The sequence below is a fragment of the Salmo trutta genome, chromosome 26 (assembly GCF_901001165.1).
Source record: "Salmo trutta chromosome 26, fSalTru1.1, whole genome shotgun sequence".
NCBI lineage: Eukaryota > Metazoa > Chordata > Actinopteri > Salmoniformes > Salmonidae > Salmo > Salmo trutta.
Window position 1 is genome coordinate 29,002,108 of NC_042982.1, and position 18,587 is coordinate 29,020,694.

General features: G+C 41.0%; 1 protein-coding gene across 4 annotated transcripts in view; it reads left to right on the forward strand.

Annotated features, from left to right (window-relative positions):
- Window positions 1-3,352: 3,352 nt before the first annotated feature.
- The window catches only part of LOC115163602 (glycerophosphodiester phosphodiesterase domain-containing protein 5), a 75,324-nt gene continuing 60,089 nt past the window's right edge, over window positions 3,353-18,587 (forward strand). For 3 of the 4 annotated variants that reach the window (XR_003869779.1, XM_029715624.1, XM_029715626.1), the window contains exons 1-2: window positions 3,353-3,722; window positions 5,195-5,246. The gene's annotated coding sequence lies outside the window, so the exon portion shown is untranslated. The remainder of the gene's footprint in view (window positions 3,723-5,194; window positions 5,247-18,587) is intronic. The other variant, XM_029715625.1, reaches the window with a different exon arrangement.

Consider the following 18,587-nt stretch of genomic DNA (forward strand, 5'->3'; position numbering starts at 1 on the left):
TCTGTAGTGAATACAGGTATCTGTAGTGAATACAGGTATCTGTAGTGAATACAGGTATCTGTAGTGTAGACAGGTATCTGTAGTGAATACAGGTATCTGTAGTGAATACAGGTATCTGTAGTGAATACAGGTATCTGTAGTGTATACAGGTATCTGTAGTGAATACAGGTATCTGTAGTGTATACAGGTATCTGTAGTGTAGACAGGTATCTGTAGTGAATACAGGTATCTGTAGTGAATACAGGTATCTGTAGTGTATACAGGTATCTGTAGTGAATACAGGTATCTGTAGTGAATACAGGTATCTGTAGTGAATACAGGTATCTGTAGTGAATACAGGTATCTGTAGTGAATACAGGTATCTGTAGTGTATACAGGTATCTGTAGTGAATACAGGTATCTGTAGTGAATACAGGTATCTGTAGTGAATACAGGTATCTGTAGTGTAGACAGGTATCTGTAGTGAATACAGGTATCTGTAGTGAATACAGGTATCTGTAGTGTATACAGGTATCTGTAGTGAATACAGGTATCTGTAGTGAATACAGGTATCTGTAGTGAATACAGGTATCTGTAGTGAATACAGGTATCTGTAGTGAATACAGGTATCTGTAGTGAATACAGGTATCTGTAGTGAATACAGGTATCTGTAGTGAATACAGGTATCTGTAGTGAATACAGGTATCTGTAGTGAATACAGGTATCTGTAGTGAATACAGGTATCTGTAGTGAATACAGGTATCTGTAGTGAATACAGGTATCTGTAGTGAATACAGGTATCTGTAGTGAATACAGGTATCTGTAGTGAATACAGGTATCTGTAGTGAATACAGGTATCTGTAGTGAATACAGGTATCTGTAGTGTAATACAGGTATCTGTAGTGATACAGGTATCTGTAGTGAATACAGGTATCTGTAGTGAATACAGGTATCTGTAGTGAATACAGGTATCTGTAGTGAATACAGGTATCTGTAGTGAATACAGGTATCTGTAGTGAATACAGGTATCTGTAGTGTAATACAGGTATCTGTAGTGAATACAGGTATCTGTAGTGTATACAGGTATCTGTAGTGTATACAGGTATCTGTAGTGTATACAGGTATCTGTAGTGAATACAGGTATCTGTAGTGAATACAGGTATCTGTAATGAATACAGGTATCTGTAGTGAATACAGGTATCTGTAGTGAATACAGGTATCTGTAGTGTAGACAGGTATCTGTAGTGAATACAGGTATCTGTAGTGTAGACAGGTATCTGTAGTGAATACAGGTATCTGTAGTGAATACAGGTATCTGTAGTGAATACAGGTATCTGTAGTGAATACAGGTATCTGTAGTGTAGACAGGTATCTGTAGTGAATACAGGTATCTGTAGTGTAGACAGGTATCTGTAGTGAATACAGGTATCTGTAGTGAATACAGGTATCTGTAGTGAATACAGGTATCTGTAGTGTATACAGGTATCTGTAGTGAATACAGGTATCTGTAGTGTAGACAGGTATCTGTAGTGTATACAGGTATCTGTAGTGTATACAGGTATCTGTAGTGAATACAGGTATCTGTAGTGAATACAGGTATCTGTAGTGAATACAGGTATCTGTAGTGAATACAGGTATCTGTAGTGAATACAGGTATCTGTAGTGAATACAGGTATCTGTAGTGAATACAGGTATCTGTAGTGTAGACAGGTATCTGTAGTGTAGACAGGTATCTGTAGTGAATACAGGTATCTGTAGTGAATACAGGTATCTGTAGTGTAGACAGGTATCTGTAGTGAATACAGGTATCTGTAGTGAATACAGGTATCTGTAGTGAATACAGGTATCTGTAGTGAATACAGGTATCTGTAGTGTAGACAGGTATCTGTAGTGAATACAGGTATCTGTAGTGAATACAGGTATCTGTAGTGAATACAGGTATCTGTAGTGAATACAGGTATCTGTAGTGAATACAGGTATCTGTAGTGAATACAGGTATCTGTAGTGAATACAGGTATCTGTAGTGTAGACAGGTATCTGTAGTGTAGACAGGTATCTGTAGTGAATACAGGTATCTGTAGTGAATACAGGTATCTGTAGTGTAGACAGGTATCTGTAGTGAATACAGGTATCTGTAGTGAATACAGGTATCTGTAGTGAATACAGGTATCTGTAGTGAATACAGGTATCTGTAGTGTAGACAGGTATCTGTAGTGAATACAGGTATCTGTAGTGAATACAGGTATCTGTAGTGAATACAGGTATCTGTAGTGTAGACAGGTATCTGTAGTGTAGACAGGTATCTGTAGTGTAGACAGGTATCTGTAGTGAATACAGGTATCTGTAGTGTAGACAGGTATCTGTAGTGAATACAGGTATCTGTAGTGAATACAGGTATCTGTAGTGAATACAGGTATCTGTAGTGTAGACAGGTATCTGTAGTGTAGACAGGTATCTGTAGTGTAGACAGGTATCTGTAGTGAATACAGGTATCTGTAGTGTAGACAGGTATCTGTAGTGTAGACAGGTATCTGTAGTGAATACAGGTATCTGTAGTGAATACAGGTATCTGTAGTGAATACAGGTATCTGTAGTGTAGACAGGTATCTGTAGTGAATACAGGTATCTGTAGTGAATACAGGTATCTGTAGTGAATACAGGTATCTGTAGTGTAGACAGGTATCTGTAGTGAATACAGGTATCTGTAGTGAATACAGGTATCTGTAGTGAATACAGGTATCTGTAGTGTAGACAGGTATCTGTAGTGAATACAGGTATCTGTAGTGAATACAGGTATCTGTAGTGAATACAGGTATCTGTAGTGTAGACAGGTATCTGTAGTGAATACAGGTATCTGTAGTGAATACAGGTATCTGTAGTGAATACAGGTATCTGTAGTGTAGACACCTCTGCCACACCTTCATTTATTCGAGTTTCACCTCAAACGAATAGTGGGTTAATAGAATGCTATTCTCATGCTGAAGTTCAAGGTCAGAATACACATAGTGAGAAAAGAACATAAAAGGTAATTACTCTCCATTTACACGCACTTGACTTGGGTCGGAATCGGGCCATGTATGTTTTTAACCCTTTTTCTTTATTAAATGGATATTGAGTCAGTGATGTTTTTGGCAATGCCCCATCAGAGCCCCCATCAGAGCCACTTTATATAATATTTTACTGTATCTATGTTGTGGGTTATAGAGCTATATTTGATTAGTTTAACATTAACATAACCGCATCCATTGTTTTTTTTTACTTTTGAAGCTTCCTACAATGGGAGATGTCGCGTGGCGGAAGAGGGGGGACGCTCTTTCGCTGTAAATACCGGTTCTACAAGAGGGCAGGCGATAAAAGCTACAACTCCGCCCACTGGTAGTCATTCAATTGATTTACTCGCCCGGTGTTCATAGACAAGGCATGCTTTAAACTCAGAGGACAGACTCTGGAATATTTACTGAGAAAATTATGTTAAACTGATACACACTTCAATGTAGCATAAACCCACGAAGTGGAATTTAACAGAATAACTCTGGGTCGAATGTTTTTACCTTTGTTGTGGCAGGACACATTTCCTTTTGTCCTCGGTAGTATTTAACAACCTTCGGCGGTCACCCACCTCAACACGTTTGACACAGGCAGCAGCCCATTTGTTGAGTGGGGTGAGGGCAGTTGGTCGGAGGACTTCGTAAAATTTTCCAACAACTTCACTTGGGAGAAAAAGCCTGAAATAATTGCGAGAGGTAAGTAAGTCTTGTCATATCCAAACGGCGGGTAGCGTTTGAAGTACTAGCCTACTCGAGTATCTGAGCAGTTTAAGTAAGGGGTTGCCATGCCATGGTATGAAACACTTCTTTGTAAAGTAGTTTGTTGTTGAAAATGAACAAAACACGGTGCTTATTTACTTAAAATAACCTACCTATTCGGCCATTCACTCAAATGTCCTTTTTATTTCTGTAATTCAGGAGTTTACATGCAGGGTATACTTATCATTAAATATGAATTCACACCTTGTAATAACCCAATAGTCTACAGAGGACACGCCCGTGTATGGCGGAACATAGCCTATGGGTGGAATTCACTGACTGTATTTAGCTGTGGATGTATTATGTATCTTTTTATAGACTACACACCACCGCAGACAACCAGCCTATACAGGCATTTTCATCTACCCATTTTTTACAGTCAAATTTATCTGGCATCAATGGCAGCAACTTTCACTATTATTGAACATGCAGGTTTCACTTCCAGATCTATGGATGTTATGAAGCAGCAATACAGTATTGTCAGGTGGTGGCTTTTATCCTAACGGGCGTTAGGGACGGCGCCCCACTTGTGATGGCAAAATCTATATATTATATAATTCATGGATTTTGTTTTAAATGCTTATACAAGTGTGGTAAATGTGTACATTGTTCAAACAAGCTGTTCAGTTACTGGCCCTCAGTGACTGCCAGCAGCAGCAGCAGTTCCACCTCAACGGGCGCATAGGCTGTGCGTGCGAACATTGCTTGGATTGTTATGCCAGTTATTTGCTTTGAGGGGAACTGCTAGCATAAATTATAACCCACCAAGTAAATGGACCGTCCTGCGTCGCTCAAATGGGCGTTTAGTCAGAACTTCTATGTCGGCTCTAGTCTTCATCAGGTTGTACTGTTGGTGACAGTGCGACATGTTGTGTGGACTAAAACAGCATATAACCGGGTGTATCACAAAGCATGATCAAATTAATTAGGCAGCTACAGTCATTTTGAGAAACATAAATACATTTTTTTATTTAAAGTTTTAGTCTAATCTACCTTTGATAAACAGTTAGCTAGTTGGTAGCTTGCTAGCTCCCATGCCAATTTCGTCTTTCAAAACTAATATTTGACTTAACTCGGAAATATGAAGTTATTTCAAAATGCTTTGTGACGTGATTAGCCAGCTACCCCCATTTAGATCATGTATTTTCAGTTATTGTATTTGCATGCTTGTTGCGTTCTACCTGGTGCACTCGTTTGCTGGCTCTCGTTCTAAATAGTGTAATATAATCTGTTCAAAACAGTGGCAGCATATGCAGCAGTGAGCATTAGGTTTTTGAGATGCAAAAGTGAAATAGGTGTATTTATGCTGTTGTTCAAATGCACAGATCGCTTTATGCATCTTCTCAAATAAACTACCGGGTAGGTCGAAAACTTGGCATAATATTTCTGTCATGATGCTTTGTTGACAGCTCCAACCACATCGCGCCCGGGGTATTCAGCCAATCAGCGGCCACCACTGAGGTATGGAGAATTTCAAAATGCATACAAACAAACTGCAGAGTTCATCAACCACACATCTATGGCTATAAAACTGTCTGTGTGAGCTTTTGAAGGTATGCGATCTATACTGTCAAGAATGCTATCAGCGTTGACTGACAGTGAGTCATCATATTTGTTGTGTGAAGCAATGCATTTTATTTCGATGCACACAACTCAGGTGTTTGATGGCAATTTCTCCACTCTTGATGTAGACAGACTAGATGTCTAAAGTTATTGGCGGGTGTCAAAACTTAACATAAAACATCATCTATTATAGATATTGGTGTTTAAATGTGAAATCTTTTGTTTTTATTGCTCAACTCAGCATTATTGCAGCAGTCTGGCAAGGACAGACATACTGTAGGAGATTGGACTAGAACATTCCATGGAATGCACCGGTGTCCTCAACAGTTATTGCTATTATGTGTTCCATACACACACACCAGACACACTGATAGGGGTGCCGAAAGCCCACTCCTTGACTGGAGTTTGAGTCACAGTTTGAGTTTCACAGTAATTGATTCTGAAGAAGAGAGTATCAGTCTCACTATCCTTTGTGTATTTATAAATGTCATAATACAAATGTTAAGATGACATGAAATGTTATGATGGACTAATATCTGGAACCTTTTCTCAGACTATAGGTTTTTCTGTATTTCGAGCATGAGCAGTGTTCATTGCACTTGTGCGGTTCTCAACATGTATCTTTATCTAAGAATATCATGCAGCCCATCTTGCTTTCATAATTGCTTTTGGGGGCACAAACTGCCGGATGAATGTTCATCCCATAAATGGTGCCATCGCTAGTTTTTTTTTTTTTTTATATAGCCATTGTGTGTTCCTTGAGAAAGACATCAGTCAAGATCTGCTGTTGGTCTTACAGCTATAATAAAAGCTTCTATCACTAAGGCAACAACTGCGTGTTTCCCTCAATTTAGCAGGTGAGATGAAATGGCAGTGTGGTATTATCCTAATTAACATGTGGGAGCAGAAGACGGTGAGAGAGCCTGTTATTACAGCCTGTCCTGTGGGATGTAAGCCCTCCACCACCCACCCTCTCTGCGACCCACTATCTCTAGTTTAGACACACCCTCTCTCTGATTTCCCCCCCTCCCCATGTATCCTGGTGTGATGAGTAGGCCTAATGTAAGAACGGAGTCACAGCTTGCCAAACCACACCCCTTTAGCAAATATAAAGGCAACAATTTCAAACATTTTATGCAGTTAGTTCATAGAAGGAAATCTGTCAATTTTAAATAAATTCATTAGGCCCTAATATATGGATTTCACATGACTGGGCAGGGGCGCAGCCATAGATGGGCATGGGTGGGCACAGGCCCCGCCAATCGGAATGAGTTTTTCCCCCACAAAAGGGCTTTATTACAGACAAATATTCCTCAATTTCAACAGCTGTCCGGGTGGCTGGTCTCAGACGATTGAGCAGGTGAAGAAGCTGGAAGTGGAGGTCCTGGACTGGCGTGGTTACACGTGGTCTGCGGTAGAGGTCGACCGATTATGATTTTTCAATACCGATTATTGGAGGACCAAAAAAACCGATACAGATTTAAACGGCCTATTTAATTACCTTTTTTTACATTTAAATTTATTTATTTGTAATAATGACAATTACAACTACTGAATGAACACTTAACTTAATATAATACATATACTATCAATTTAGCCTCAAATAAATAATGAAACATGTTCAATTTGGTTTAAATAATGCAAAAACAAAGTGTCGGAGAAGAAAGTAAACATGCAATATGTGCCATGTAAAAAAGCTAACTTTTAAGTTCCTTGCTCAGAACATGAGAACATATGAAAGCTGGTGGTTCCTTTTAACATGAGTCTTCAATATTCCCAGGTAAGAAGTTTTAGGTTGTAGTTATTATAGGACTATTTCTCTCTATACGATTTGTATTTCATATACCTTTGACTATTAGATGTTGTTATAGGCACTTTAGTATTGCCAGTGTAACAGTATAGCTTCCGTCCCTCTCCTCGCTCCTACCTGGGCTCGAACCAGGAACACATCGACAACAGCCACCCTCGAAGCAGCGTTACCCATGTAGAGCAAGGGGAACAACCACTCCCAAGTCTCAGAGCGAGTGACGTTTGAAACGCTATTAGCGCGCACCCGCTAACTAGCTAGCCATTTCACATGGGTTACACCAGCCTAATCTTGGGGGTTGATAGGCTTGAAGTCATAAACAGCGCAATGCTTGAAGAATTGTGAAGAGCTGCTGGCAAAATGACGAATGTGCTGTTTGAATGAATGCTTACGAGCCTGCTGGTGCCTACCATCGCTCAGTCAGACTGTTATATCAAATCATAGACTTAATTATAACATAACACACAGAAATACGAGCCTTTGGTCATTAATATGGTCAAATCCGGAAACTATCATTTCGAAAACGAAATGTTTATTTCAGTGAAATACGGAACCGTTCCATATTTTATCTAACGGGTGGCATCCCTAAGTCTAAATATTCCTGTTACATTGCACAACCTTCAATGTTATGTCATAATTATGTACAATTCTGGCAAATTAATTACGACCTTTGTTAGGAATAAATGGACTTCACACAGTTCGCAATGAGCCAGGCGGACCAAACTGCTGTATATACCCTGACTGCTTGCACAGAACGCAAGAGAAGTGACACATTCATGTTAGCAGGCAATATTAACTAAATATGCAGGTTTAAAAATGTATACTTGTGTATTGATTTTAAAGAAAGGCATTGATGTTTATGGTTAGGTACATTGGTGCAACGACAGTGCTTTTTTCGCAAATGCGCTTGTTAAATCATCACCCGTTTGTCGAAGTAGGCTGTGATTCAATGAGAAATTATCAGGCACCGCATTGATTATATGCAACGCAGGACACGCTAGTTAAACTAGTAATATCATCAACCATGTGTAGTTAACTAGTGATTATGTTTGATAGTTTTTTATAAGATAAGTTTAATGCTAGCTAGCAACTTACCTTGGCTTCTTGCTGCCCTCGCGTAACAGGTAGTCAGCCTGCCATGCAGGCTCCTCGTGGAGTGCAGTGTAAGGCAGGTGGTTAGAGCGTTGGACTAGTAACCGGAAGGTTGCAAAAACGAATCCCCGAATCCCCCCTGAACAAGGCAGTTAACCCCCGTTCCTAGGCCGTCATTGAAAAATAAGACTGTTCTTCATCTGACTTCCCTAGTTAAATAAAGGTGTAAAAAAAATTGTTATGAAAACTTGAAATCGGTCGACCTCTAGTCTGTGGTTGTGAGGCCAGTTGGACGTACTGCCAAATTCTCAAATTACGTTGGAGATGGATTATGGAAGAGAAATTAACATTACATTCTCTGGCAAGATCTCTCGTAGACATTTCTGCATTAGGCATGCCAATTGCACTCTCCCTCAACTTGTGAAATCTGTGGCGTTGTGTGCCAAAACTGCACATTTTAGAGTGGCCTTTTGTCCCCAGCACAAGGTGCACCTCTAATGATCAACCTGTTTAACCTGTTAGGGCTAGGGGGCAGTATTTACACGGCCGGATAAAAAATGTACCCGATTTAATCTGGTTACTACTCCTGCCCAGTAACTAGAATATGCATATAATTATTGGCTTTGGATAGAAAACACCCTAAAGTTTCTAAAACTGTTTGAATGGTGTCTGTGAGTATAACAGAACTCATATGGCAGGCAAAAACCTGAGAAGATTCCATACAGGAAGTGACCTGTCTGACAAGTTCTTGTTCATCTTGGCTCTTTTTATTGAAGACTGAGGATCTTTGCTGTAACGTGACACTTCCTACGGCTCCCATAGGCTCTCAGAACCCGGGAAAAAGCTGAATGATATCGAGGCAGCCCCAGGCTGAAACACATTAGCGCGTTTGGAAAGTGGCCGATCAGAGGGCCATTAGACTAAGGCTCGTGCACGAGGGGATCCCATGCTTTTACTTTCTCTCTCGTTGAATGTAAACAGGCTTTGCTGGTCGGAATATTATCGCTTTTTTACGAGAAAAATGGCATAAAAATTGATTTTAAACAGCGGTTGACATGCTTCGAAGTACGGTAATGGAATATTTAGAATTTTTTTGTCACGAAATGCGCCGTGCTCGTAACCCTTATTTACCCTTTCGGATAGTGTCTTGAACGCACGAACAAAACGCCGCTATTTGGATATAACAATGGATTATTTGGGACCAAACCAACATTTGTTATTGAAGTAGAAGTCCTGGGAGTGCATTCTGACGAAGACAGCAAAGGTAATAACATTTTTCTTATAGTAAATCTGACTTTGGTGAATGCTAAACTTGCTGGGTGTCTAAATAGCCCGGCATCACAGGGCTAGCTATCTACTTAGAATATTGCAAAATATGCTTTCACCGAAAAGCTATTTTAAAATCGGACATATCGAGTGCATAGAGGAGTTCTGTATCTATAATTCTTAAAATAATTATGTTTTTTGTGAACGTTTATCGTGAGTAATTTAGTAAATTCACAGGAAGTGTTCGGTGGGAATGCTAGTCACATGCTAGTCATCTGCTAATGTAAAAAGCTGTTTTTTGATATAAATATGAACTTGATTGAACAGACATGCATGTATTGTATAACATAATGTCCTGAGATTGTCATCTGATGAAGATCATCCAGAGAGGTTAATCATCTTCTTGATATGCCACACCTGTCAGGTGGATGGATTATCTTGGTAAAGGAGAAATGCTCACTAACAGGGAAGTAATCACCTTTGTGCATAACATTTGAGAAAAATACACTTTTTGTGTGTATGGACCATTTCTGGGATCTTTTATTTCGGCTAATGAAACATGGGACCAACACTTTACATGGTTTTATATTTTCATTGTGTGTGTGTGCGCGCGCACTACTGTTCAAAAGTTTGGGGTCACTTAAAAATGTCCTTGTTTTTAAAAGAAAAGCAAAAAAATTGTCCATTAAAATAACATCAAATTCATCAGAAATACAGTGTAGACATTGTTAATGTTCTAAATTACAATTCTAGCTGGAAACGGCTGGTTTTTAATGGAATATCTACTTAGGCGTACAGAGGCCCATTATCAGCAACCATCACGCCTGTTTTCCAATGGCACTGTGCTAGCTAATCCAAGTTTGTCATTTTAAAAGGCGACTCTGGGATGCTGGCCTTCTAGGCAGAGTTACAAAGAAAAAGCCATATCTCAGATTGGCCAATAAAAGATTAAGATGGGCAAAAGAACACACACTGGACAGTGGAACTCTGCCTAGAAGGCCAGCATCCCGGAGTCGCCTCTTCACTGTTGACATTGAGACTGGTGTTTTGCGGGTACTATTTAATGAAGCTGCCAATGGGTCGTCTTTGTGAGCAGCGCTGTGTTTCAGGAGGGATTTGAAATACACGTTAATTACAGCCATCAGCATGCAATCAGGGCAGCATGAGCTCTGCGGCTTTGGACAGCTGTTTATTTGCCTCATCAGAGGGGGTTGTGCTTCCTGTCAGTAGTAGAACTGCCGTGAGGAGGGCAAGGGGCTCATCAAGACCACTCTGTCACACCCCAGCTGGCCCTGTGGTGCAGCTCCATGACCAGACCAGTCAGGCTGAGCACTGGGGTGGAGTTGGACAAGTCCTGGTTGAGGAGCTTCAGGGTGCTGTAGGGTTTAGCTGAGGATTAGACATTGCTGCCTGCCCTGCCTCGCAGAAGCACAGCTATTTGATCATCTGTTTTTTGTCTAAATAAATCACATCAGAGCAGTGGATTGCTACATAACGCGAGCACAAACCACAGGCTTATAAAATCTGCTATGGAAACAAACTGCTGTCCAAAGTCTTCAACCTCCCAGGCTGCACTGCTTCCATCAGAATCCTTTGGCTCAGGGCTGTAACTAAGAGACTATATGCACTTCGCATTGAAGGAACTGGGGTACTCGTACTTCAAGGGTCTAGTGAGGACTGGATATACACTACCATTCAAAAGTTTGGGATCACTTAGAAATGGCCTTGTTTTTGAAAGAAGGCCAGAATCCCAGAGTTGCCTCTTCACTGTTGACATCGAGACTGGTGTTTTGCAGGTACTATTTCATGAAGCTGCCAGTTGAGGACTTGTGAGGTGTCTGTTTCTCAAACTAGACACTCTAATGTACTTGTCCTCTTGCTCAGTTGTGCACCGGGGCCTCCCACTCCTCTTTCTATTCTGGTTAGAGCCAGTTTGCTGTTCTGTGGAGTAGTACACAGCGTTGTTCGATATCTTCAGTTTCTTGGCAATTTCTCACACGGAATAGCCTTCGTTTCTCAGAAGAAGCATAGACTGATGAGTTTCAGAAGAAGGTTATTTTTCTGGCCTGTAATCGAACCCACAAATGCTGATGCTCCAGATACTCAACTCGTTTAAAGAAGGCCAGTTTTATTGCTTCTTTAATAAGCACAACAGTTTTCATCTGTGCTAACATAATTGCAAAAGGGTTTTCAATTAGCCTTTTAAAATTATAAACTTGGATTAACTAACACAATGTGCCATTGGAACACAGGAGTGGTGGTTGCTGATAATGGGCCTATGTAGGTTTTCCATAAAAAAATCTGCCGTTTCCAGCTACAATAGTCATTTACAACATTAACTAGCTACACTGTATTTCTGATTTAAATTTTGATGTTATTTCAATTGACATGTGCTTTTCTAAGTGACCAAACTTTTGAACGGTAGTGTGAGTATACATGCATGCATACACACAGTACATTCTGAAAGTATTCAAACCCCTTGACTTTATCCACATTTTGGTACATTTACAGCCTTATTCTAAAATTTAAGGCTTCCTTCATCGCGTGTTTCTTCAAAATAGTCAGAATTAAGCTAAGATAAAATTAATGACAGATTTCTTGAGTTTTTGCCGAGGAGATATTAGTCGCACAATTTTACGTCTAACTAAGATGTTTGGTGCAGTATTTCTCAATTAAAACATTTGTAAGGAAACTAGTCGTTTCTCGTTGAATGACAACAAATACTTTTTTGAAGAACCCCCTACTCTTGACCAATCGCCGAAGGGGCATACACTTTTTTTTTTCATCACTAATTGACATGTTTTCTTAGTCTCCATAGCTTGATGAGAATATTAGCTATACTCAAAGCAAGAGGGACCCAATTATGTCATATTTCTACCCCCAAGGTGAAAGGCAACACTAGTTTAACAGAATAACAAGGATACTTGTTTTTATTTCACCCTGAAAAGGAGTGTGCTAAAATTCCCACCTTATGGTAAGTCTGAGCCAAGCATGTTCCTTGTCTTTGCAGATGCAAATGTTTATCCTGTAAAACAGGATGAAATGAACCTTCCAATGATTTGAAGAGTATCTAGTGCCCCATCTCTCTCTGCATGGGACCAGTGGAAAGGGGGAGAGTGAGATGGACAAGGACTGCATCACAGACTGGGCTTGTCTGTCTGTCCTTGACTCTGTCTACCTCAACTCTGAGGAGAAAGTCACCTGGCACAGATCAGTCACCTGATAGAGGACATAGCTCTGTGTGATGCCAAAAACAGACAGATGGCTACCGTACAGACCAACCATCTATCGCCCAGGCATCCAGATACTGCCTGCATCCTACGTTCAGTACAGTAAAACACGGCTGTACTGTAGAGCACGCAATGAGTTAATGAGAACCGTTAAACACCAACGGCGAATGGCGTTCATTTATTCACACAACAATAGTTCCCCCTGTGTCTGCATGCCACGGAGGCCTTTGTCAGCAGTTTCCTTTCTAGGCCATAGTGTCAGCACCTATGACTAGGCGTGAACACCAGAATTACTTTCTCTGGCCTACCTTGATCTGGGAGGGAGAGTTGAGCCATTGTTTTAATACTGAGCAGGCATTACCAGCAGGAGACACTTGGAACATTGTGTGAGGCAGACAGGACAAGGTTTTAGGAAGCGCCCCAGGTGGAAGGGGGGGTGTATGCAACTTGAGACCGGCCGGTCAAAGCACTGTTTGTTCAGACGGAGGGCCTGATTCTGTTGCTCCTTAATCTGAGATGCTGCTTCAGCCAACGAACTAGAGGCAGTAAAAACGGAAAGATTTTTCTAGGGCTTCTTTTTCATGTGGAGGTATAACCCAGCCACTGAGATACTACATCTCTACATTCTTTGACAGGGGTTCTCTGCTGGCATAACTAAAGGCCTTTTTTGTTGTAAAAGAGCATGAAGGATTTGTTAGGTAAGAATCCCCAGCTATCTGGAGAAAGGTCAAAACGAGAGGCGAATCACCTGTTGGGAAGAGTGAATTGTAAAGAGTTCTTGCTGAACAATAGTCCTACTGCTTCAGTCCTGGAGTGGCTGGGCAAATTGTTGCCATTACACATTATGAATTGCTATATAATTTGTAGTTTTATAAAATGGACCATAGCATAATTTAATGATCTCTCTACATTCCACTATCTACGTCCTGAGTATCCAAAAACAAGTGTAATTTCGGATTCAATTTCAAACCTAAAACTTCATGGTCCATAACACGTATTCTTTTTTAAAGACAATTATGTGGCTGAGTGAGTATTATTAAGTCTCCTTTAGCCATGTAGCCTAATTCTCCTCCGTATCTAAATGAGTTCTAAAAACCAACCACAGGGAACATCCCCTCACAAAAGCTGCTGCTACTGTAGCAATACGATTTCAAATACTTTCATAGCTTCTTGAGACTGCAATTTTTTTAATAAATACAAGCCTTGTTATGAAGCTCAGGTGGAGAGAAGGGATCCCCAGATGGCCTGCACCTGCTGTAAGTTTTGGTATAGTAGGGAAGCAGCCATAGAGGCAGATGCCAGCCTGCCCACAGGCCAGCAGGACAGTGTTTGAACACACCAGACTGACTTCTGTTCTGCATGGAGATTGCCAGCCAGCAGCGCATGTTACATCATGTCTGGTTGATAGTGAGGAAGGCTGCAGGCAGAAACAGCCTCTAAAATACCTGAGGGTAACGATCATTAAAGGAAAGGTTCACCCATTTGGAATGTTATTGTTTTTGTGCATCTCTAAGTGATATTCTGTCAATTCCTTGGGTCATTTCATGTTTTCATTATTGGCATTCAAGCAGGCAGGAATCTGTCCGGTATGACGTAGAACCGCGAAAACGTCTATTGTACATGTCAGATTTCAATACAGTCCATTGTCATAATTTGGGAGGATGTCTTCTCTCAAATGGGAAATGTGTAATTTAACGGGTCTAGCACATTTTTCCTATTTGTCTGCCCCTTTAATCCAGGGTGCATTACATGGTGCCGTTGCCAGAGATATTATAGAAAGGACATAGGAATCCAATGAAGGAATGTATAATGCCCCACCCAGCAGACTGGTCGACAATCTCATTCATGTTATCAAGCTGCGTCACGCGGTTGCTAAGCTCATCGTCACGCAATCCCTTCTCAAACTGTATATGATGAGAAACGTGCCTATTTTCCTCAAGTACAGTTGTGGCCAAAAGTTTTGAATGACACAAATATTAATTTTCACAAAGTCTGCTGCTTCAGTTTGTATGATGGCAATTTGCATATACTCCAGAATGTTATGAAGAGTGATCAGATGAATTGCAATTAATTGCAAAGTCCGTCTTTGCCATGCAAATGAACTGAATCCCAAAAGAACATTTCTACTGCATTTCAGCCCTGCCACAAATGGACCAGCTGACATCATGTCAGTGATTCTCTCGTTAACACAGGTGTGAGTGTTGACGAGGACAAGGCTGGAGATCACTCTGTCATGCTGATTGAGTTCGAATAACAGACTGTAAGCTTCAAAAGGAGGGTGGTGCTTGGAATCATTGTTCTTCCTCTGTCAACCATGGTTACCTGCAAGGAAACGCGTGCCGTCATCATTGCTTTGCACAAAAAGGGCTTCACAGGCAAGGATATTGCTGCCAGTAAGATTGCACCTAAATCAACCATTTATCGGATCATCAGGAACTTCAAGGAGAGCTGTTCAATTGTTGTGAAGAAGGCTTCAGGGATTGGACTGCTGAGGACTGGAGTAAAGTCATTTTCGCTGATGAATCCCCTTTCCGATTGCTTGTCCGGAGAAGACAAGATGAGCGTCATGCCAACAGTAAAGCATCCTGAGACCATTCATGTGTGGGGTTGCTTCTCAGCCAAGGGAGTGGGCTCACTCACAATGTTGCCTAAGAACACAGCCATGAATAAAGAATGGTACCAACACATCCTCCGAGAGCAACTTTTCCCAACCATCCAGGAACAGTTTGGTGACGAACAATGCCTTTTCCAGCATGATGGAGCACCTTGCGATAAGGCAAAAGTGATAAATAACGAAGTTGCTCGGGGAACAAAACAGGTATTTTGGGTCCATGGCCAGGAAACTCCCCAGACCTTAATCCCATTGAGAACTTGTGGTCAATCCTCAAGAGGCGGGTGGACAAACAAAAACCCACAAATTTTGACAAACTCCAAGCATTGATTATGTAAGAATGGGCTGCCATCAGTCAGGATGTGGTCCAGAAGTTAATTGACAGCATGCTGGGGGGATTGCAGAGGTCTTGAAAAAGGGTCAACACTGCAATGTTGAATCTTTGCATCAACTTAATGTAATTGTCAATAAAAACCTTTGACACTTATGAAATGCTTGTAATTATACTTTAGTTTTCCATAGTAACATCTGACAAAAATATCTAGACACTGAGGCAGCAGACTTTGAAAATTAATATTTCTGTTATTCTCAAAACCTTTGGCCACGACTCTAGGTAATGTCAGAATTCCAAAGCTATACTACAGATAGCAAGTTAATTATCTCATATCTCTGAAAAGATTTGTAGTGTTGTACTTCTTGTTGATGAAATTCTTGCTAATGTTTTTTTTTGCTAGGGGCCGATAGAATGCACCCATGCTATTGCCAATTGCCGTAGCATGTGCAAGGTTTCCCATCACCTCAAAAGTATGTCTGCATTTGTGAATGTTAGACTCCAGTCTGTGAGGCACATCGATCTTGAAGTTGAACATGGTGAGATTGTAAACTCCTAAATTCGTAGTGCAGTTTGTTTAGGCGATTTTACAGGTAACTAGCTACGTTACATGCTGATATTGTCTTTGGTATTAGTGTGTGTGTAGATACGTTTGCTATCTGCTAGCTAGCCAGCCAGCCAGCCCATAGGGAGCATTGCATCGTGGATTTTCTAGTCGACTTGAGCAGCAACCGATTTCCACAACGATTTTCCCCATGTTGCTACCAACCTTATTATAATGCCAAAATTAAACATTTGTTCACCAAAAATATTGTGTTCACATATTAGTGTTATTTAATACAGTAAATTTAAAGGAATGCATGGTTTTGGGTGGATTCTTCCTTTAAGTCCAGCCATTATGGACTGAGCTCTTGGGAATGAAAACTATTCACCTCTACTGTAACAATCACAATACAGTAAGTTGAGAGTCATTGGGTGAACGTAAAGGAGTTGGGCTTCCCAACCCTTGCTTAAAGTATGTGTTGCCTCATGGAATGATGGATGTGCTGCACTTTACTCTGCACAGTTAAATTGTGACGTGGGTGACAACTGTACTACTTTGGCCTTGCCTCCACATTGCCACTCTTGGTTAATGGCAACCAACCCCGGCTGTTGTCTTTATCACCCCACTCATCAGCTAATCAAACATTCCACCGTGTTCCTTAGTGCCCTCCTGTTGGTTAGCGCTGCTCTCCTCCACTGTCTCTGTGGTAGCCTTAATCACAGGCTTTCACTTCTCAGGGAGACGAGGTGTCTGCAAACACGTTGTGCCCTCATGATAACCCAGAGGCTGCTGGGAGGGACGGGCTCACTGAGACTGCATGACTCATTGAAACGCACCACCACCTTACAGGCTGAAAGTGCGCTACTGCTGATTTAATGCCAGTTTGATTTAATTGGCTGTTTGATCAAGGAGAACTAAACTGTGTTTGAAACCAAGAAGTGTGCGATTTTGTAAAATTCTTTGCCTTGTGTATCCATGCAATATCTTCTTTGCATGTTTTTTTCCCCCATCTGATCTCCACTCTAGTGTATTTTAGAATGTATCTTAATATGTGATCCTTGAAAATATGGAAGGTAATTCTGGATTACAGCATATCCACCTTGCCTGCCTGTGTATGCGCACAGCAATATGAGGACACCTGTTGTAACTGATGGTTTGGTGCCCCTGCAGGTGATGCCTCCCTCTGTCTCCCCAAGGAGAAGGCTATATTTACCTAAATCTATTGTCTGATCTGAGCTCCGTCAATCACCTTCTCCTGGGACTCTGACTCCAATTGCACCCTGGATGCAGTATTACCAACCGGCTGACTCGGCTCTTCTCGTCCTGCCTGCGTCAGATCACACCTCTTCTTGGCCCATGAGAGGAGACCGGGCCTGATCCCTTCCTCTGAGATTTATCCTTTTCTCTGATATAAATTGAGAGGATGATCTCTTTATGGCATTTTACCCACTTCTACTGTACCTCTCCTGTCCTGGCAGACTTTTGGTGCTCCAGCATGATCCCAATGTTGACCTTTCCTGGCAGACTTCCAGCGCGCCATCATGATCCCAATGAGCTGGGTGACGGCTGTTCCTTTATTTATTCATTGAATTAACATTAAATTAAATGAATGACCCAGTGGCACACCCTCTATCATTCTCAGTAATACCAAAACATTATTAGACTTACCAGTGACCCATTTATCAGAATGAATCTGGTTTAGTCTCAGCCTTGCCTTTCATGCTGTACTGTATGAAGAATTTAGAGCTGGGGAAATTCAGTGCTTGCAAATGTTGAATCTGTTAATGAGGCAAACCGCATTGACTGTAAATCTTGAAATTAAGATGCTTCTTCATTGCTTGCTTCAGTGTTATTATTGCCAAGGGAAAAACGTTGCTTCCAGCTATCCTCATGACACTGTTTGCAACGCATTAGATTATACCCTCGCACACAGATGTCAGCAGTTTGGAAAGTTTACCTGTGACGACTCCGTGTAATATTAGGCTTTACTGCAGAGGGACTTTGCTTCAGGTAACTGTGACATTTCCTGTGCCTTCTGGCAATATGAAGACGATGCCTTTCGGACATTCTCTTTCTGTAATTCCTCACTTGATGTTAGTTGTGGAATGATATTTGAGTGGATGTACCATCTCACAGTCTGTCTCCTGACTCTCCTCCTCACCGGATGCCTGCCTATGACAGTGACACTTGAAAACAAATTGTGCATTTATATTCCATTTGTGGAATTCAAATGTATTCACACATGTTAATCTACAGTTGGCCTAATTCCTTTTTTAGCTGTAGCTAAAAATATATTTACATTTTACTTCGAATATCTTTAATTTGCAGGATTTTGCATATCTAATATCTGTCTAGATC